General features: G+C 41.0%; 1 pseudogene; it reads left to right on the top strand.

Annotated features, from left to right (window-relative positions):
- The first annotated feature begins 4,306 nt into the window (after positions 1-4,306).
- LOC111146787 lies at positions 4,307-4,861 on the top strand (annotated as a pseudogene).
- Positions 4,862-5,645: the final 784 nt, after the last annotated feature.

Raw genomic sequence — 5,645 nt, 5'->3', positions numbered from 1 at the left:
AAAATGTCTCTCTTTTAGTTGATGAACTCCATTATGTGTAGAACACTCTGTCTTTATCACCAATGCCTAGTCCAGGGTCTGACTCATGGTGTCAATAAACCTATTTGATATGTATTTGTAAAAAGGATGAAGGAAGGAAGGGAGAGAGGAAGGAAGGGACAGACAGAGGAAGGGGGAAAGATACGATTCTGTTTTTATAAGCAGACAAAATTTAAATAGGAATCACTGCTCTGCAGTGAAAAGTCTTCTGTTTCTTTATTCAAATTGACTCCTGGTTTCGTCTCCACCACTATAAATATAAATGTATGATAATATCATGCAGTGTATGTATGTATGCATGGGCTTCAAAATACAAATTCCTTGGCTCTATCCCCAGAAATTCTGATTCAGGGGCTCTAAGGCATGGCCTCAGAATTTGTATGTTTTATAAGCTCCCAGCTGATCCAATGTTGTAGGTTTGAGAACTAAATTTGAGATGTATCTCTGCATAACAGTTTCAAAATGTTTTTGTAGAATGCTAAACCCTTACGGTTGACTGAAGGGTGCCCCACCCCCAAAATCCCTATGTTGAACCCTAACCCCAATGTGATTGTATTTGGAGATAGAGCTTTTAGCAGGTAACTAAGGTTAACTGAAGTCATAAGGTAGGGTCTTTATTCCAATAAGATTAGTGGCCTTATAAGAAGAGAAAGGGGTGTCCTCCACCCCTGCCTCCATGCACATGCTCTGTGAGCACACAGTGAAAAGGTATGCATCTGCGAGCTGGGAAAAAGACCTCACCAGAACCAGACATTGCTGACACTCTAATTTCAGACTTCCAGCCTCAAGGAAACTGTGAGAAAATAAATGCCTGTTGTATAAGCCACCCAGTCTGTGATATTTTGTTATCAGCCCAAGGAAACTAAGATGACTCTGAGCCCCCTGACTTTTTATAGTATTCACAAATGCATACAAATAGTCTCACGCACATAGTTGCATCCCTTTGTTTTTTTTTAAGATATTATTTATTTATTCAACAGAGAGAGAGAGAGATCACAAGTAGGCAGAGAGGCAGGCAGAGAGAGAGGAGGAAGCAGGCTCCCCGCTGTGCAGAGAGCCCGATGTGGAGCTCCATCCCAGGATCCTGAGATCATGACCTGAGCCGAAGGCAGAGGCTTCCTGAGCCACCCAGGCGCTCCTGGTTGCATCCCTTTAAATAACATACCAGAAAGGATGCCTGATCTAAGCTGGAAAGAAAGAATGAAAAGAAGGGGTATTATTAGAAGACTACAATTCAAACTCTATGTCTAAAGTCACTAAGATATGTGACTTTGAGCATGGATAGGAGGGCATTTCAACTTGAGGGGGAACTGTGCACAAACCTGAATGAGAAATGTCATAAGATATGCAGGGGATGAGCTATTTTGCTTGGCTGGAGATGAGGAGGGAAGTTGTATGTAAGGAAGAATATTTTTGAAAACAACAGAACATTTGGAACAAACTAGTTGAAGTAGTAAAGGGAATGCATTGGCTCACATCACCAAAATATCTAGAGATGCGGCAGATTTCCAGTTAGAGTCAGTCCAGTTGTTCTAGCCCTTCTGGAAAGGAAGCCCCAGGCAGCCAGAAGTTTTCTATTTTAACAGTTGTCCTCCTGATACCTGGCGTACTGCCTGCATGAGGGTAGGTACTGAATAAATTCAAGGGAGCAAAATAAGTAAATGCCCTCAAAGACCTGGTTTCTTTCAGTGTCACTCTTTGCTCATGGTTTCTACTTTCTTAGTCTGACTTGCTTCACAGGCACAAAAATGGCTGCTATTAACATCCGTAACCTAACTACATCCTTTTTCACACCTGGGAGAGACAATCTGGTTCTTCTCTAAACCAGTTTCTTCTTCTTCCCAGGCACACAGGTAGTCTGCATTTCCCAGGTTCTCTAAAACTAGGCATGGCCATGCAGCAGAGTTCTGGACAGTAAATGAGATGTGAGCAGCAGTGATATTCACCACTTGCCCTCATGGGCTCCCAGACACACCCTCTGCACTCTTTCCCAGACCTCCTCTTGATGCCAGTAAAAGCTATCTAATTTATGTAGAACAGCTTTCACTTCTCCCAATACACAGCATTCTCTCTCTCTCTTTTATATTTAATTTAATTTTTTTTCAGTGTTCCAAGACTCATTGTTTATGCACCTCACCCAATGCTCCATGGAATATGTGCCCTCCTTAATACCCACCACCAGGTTCACCCATCCTCCCCCCCCTCCAAAACCCTCAGTTTGTTTCTCAGAGTCCACAGTCTCTCATGGTTCATCCCCCCTCCAATTTCCCCCCAATTCACTTTTCATTTCCTTCTCCTAATGTCCTCTATATTATTCCTTATGCTCCACAAGTAAGTAAAACCTGTGATAATTGACTTCCTCTACTTGATTTATTTCACTCAGCATAATCTCCTCCAGTTCCATGCATGTTGAATCAAAAGCTGGGTATTCATCCTTTCTGATGGCTGATTATTCTATTGTATATATGAACCACATCTTCTTTATCTATTCGTCTGTTGACAGGTATCTTGGCTCTTTCTACAGTTTGGCTATTGTGGACAAAGAGGCAGCCCATGGAATGGGAGAAGATATTTGCAAATGACACTACAGATAAAGGCTGATACCTATAAGGAACTTCTCAAACTCAACACCCAAAAAACAAATAATCAAGTGAAAAAATGGGCAGAAGGCATGAACAGACAGACACTTCTCCAAAGAAGACATAACAATAGCTAACAGACACTTGAAAAACTGTTATCATCATTGGCCATCAGGAAAATTCAAATCAAAACTGCATGGAGATACCACCTTAAGCCAGTGAGAATGGCAAAAACTGACAAGGCAAGAAACAAGAAATGTTGGAGATGTTGTAGAGAAAAGGAAACCCTCTTACACTGTTGGTGGGAATGCAAGTTGGTACAGCCACTTTGGAAGTCAGAATGGAGGTTCCTCAAAAAATTAAAAATGGAGATACCCTATGGCCCAGCAATTGCACTACTGGGTATTTACCCCAAAGTTACACATGTAGTGAAAAGAAGGGCCGTATGCACCCCAGTGTTCATTGTTTGTCTTTAAATGTTGGTTAAATATTCTGTAGAGGCTTTCAGTCTTCAATTCAGTTAACAGGTGGTTTTATCCTGGCTAACGTTAACTCAGTTCTGGCATCAGGGGAATCAACTCAAATGGGAACAGGTGGCCTCCCTATATGTTATTTGCTTTGCTGTCCATTTGAGTTATTGCTTATTTTTGTTTATTCCCCCAAACCCTGCCCCAACTCTGCTTAGAATACCTCTGTTTCCATCTGGGTCAACAGGTGTCACTGTTGAGTAGGACAAATACACCCCCCACACCCCATCTTTTGGGTGCTAAATGTCCTCGTTGCTTACAGGGCCCACTCTGTTCAGTCTTGATATAACCAAATAATATCAACTCCATGGTCACTGTGCAAGTTGCCTAAACAGATCTCTGAGAGCACTGTTATTTTTTATTCTTTAAAGGCCTAGATACTAAATGTAATGATAGATCCAATTATACCCATTAAAGGTGGCAAATAGGAGGAAGAAACTACAAACATTTCTTTTTTTTTTTTTTTTTTTTTTTTTTTAATTTGACAGACAGAGATCACAAGTAGTCAGAAAGGCAGGCAGAGAGAGAAAGGGGGAAGCAGGCTCCCTGCCGAGCAGAGAGCCCGATGCGGGGCTCCATCCAAGGACCCTGGGATCATGACCTGAGCCGAAGGCAGAGGCTTTAACCCACTGAGCCACCCAGGCGCCCCAACTACAAACATTTCTATTTGTAGGAGAGAGCATTGTTCAATGGGAGACATCTCATCAGTAAAGGAGGAAGTCTGAGATTTAACTGCTTGCACTGTCCCTAACTAGTTACCACTAGTGTAACTGGCTCAAGGTACCATGACAGCATATTGGAATAGGAGAGGGGAAATGTTGCAAATTATCTAAAATATCAGATTACTAGTTTAGGCCACAGATTATTGAGAAACCTCCAGAATTATTCAGGAAGAACTTGAGAGAGGAATGTACCCACAGAAAACAGATGGAAGTAGAGCAAAAGAAACAAGGAAATTGTTATCATTTTCCTATCCTCAGACTGACATGGCCTGGGAGACATGTGGAATTGGATAAAATGAAATGGAATGGAGTAGGAAGGAAATGGGATAGAACTGGATAAGGGATTATTTGCAGTAGAAAATAATGGAATTTGACAGTAAATACAGTAAAGAATAAGTTAAAAAGAGACAAGGTGCTTTTCCAATCAGGGCCCAGCAGGATGGCTCCTACAAAGAAGGGTGGCAAAAAGGAGGGCCATTCTGCCATCAACAAGGTGGCAACCAGAGAATGCACCATCAACATTCACCAGCACAACTGTGGAGTGGGTTTCAAAAAGTGTGCCACTCAGGGAGTGTCTGGGTGGCTCAGTGGGTTAATCTTCTGTCTTTGGCTCGGGTCATGATCTCAGGGTCCTGGGATCGAGCCCCGCATCGGGCTCTCTGCCCAGTGGGGAGCCTGCTTCCCCCTCTCTCTGCCTGCCTCTCTGCCTACTTGCAATCTCTCTGTCAAATAAATAAATAAAATATTAAAAAAAAAAAAAAGAAGTGCACCTGTCAGGCACTCAAACAGACCTTGAGATTTGTCATGAAGGAGATGGGACTCCAGATGTGTGCACTGACACCAGGTTTAACAAAGCTGTCTGGGCCAAAGGATGAAGAATGTTCCTTATTGTGTCTTTATGTTTTTGTCCAGAAAACATAATGAGGATGAAAATCCACCAAGCAAGCTCTATACATTGGTTATCTATATACCTGTCACCACTTTCAAAAATTGACCAAACATTAATGTGGATGAGAATGAAGCATTGATTGTTAAGTAAAGGCATACAACTGCCACATGAATACATAGAAAGATGATGATAGATAGATCGATAGATAGATGGTAGATAGATCGATCAATAGATAGATGGTAGATAGATAAAATGAGATAAGGCAAAATGGATTATGGAATGGAATGGAATAAAAAGGAATATGGGGAATAAATAAATGAAATATAAAATGGTCTGGAATGACTAGGTGTGAAATATACTATAGAATGAAGTGAAATGGGTTAGAGCAGACTGGGATATAAAGCATACTGTTATGTCAAAATTTGGAAATGGGATACAGAATACAATACAATGGGGTGGACTTTTCATCAAATGGTTCTGACATATGGATAAGCAATTTGTTTAATTGGCATGAAAATAATTAATAGACTCAAGAAATTGCCATCATAATTCTAGTCCAGATGATTAGAAAGTTAGGGACCTAAAAGCTTTGTGTCTTTTCTTGAATTATTCTGCAAATGGTTACCTACCTAATTGGTGACCATTGGCATACAACTGGCACTCTGTATTAACAACAACCAACAGTACTGGCACTTCTGCTAAACCCTTTGTATGTGTTATTTATTTTAATCTTCACATCAGTCAAATACAATAAATCCTATTTTGACCTCCATTTATAGATAGGGAAATGGAGGCACCAGAAGTTTAACCTACTTTCCCAAGATTACACAGCTAGAAAGTAGTGGAATTAGAATTCAAATGCCAAGGTGGTTAGGTTGGGGCTCTTGTG

The sequence above is a fragment of the Enhydra lutris genome, unplaced genomic scaffold (assembly GCF_002288905.1).
Source record: "Enhydra lutris kenyoni isolate GAN:26980312 unplaced genomic scaffold, ASM228890v2 scaffoldscaffold14, whole genome shotgun sequence".
Taxonomy (NCBI): domain Eukaryota; kingdom Metazoa; phylum Chordata; class Mammalia; order Carnivora; family Mustelidae; genus Enhydra; species Enhydra lutris.
The sequence above is the reverse complement of the archived record's forward strand: the minus strand, read 5'-3'. Positions and strand labels throughout refer to the sequence as shown.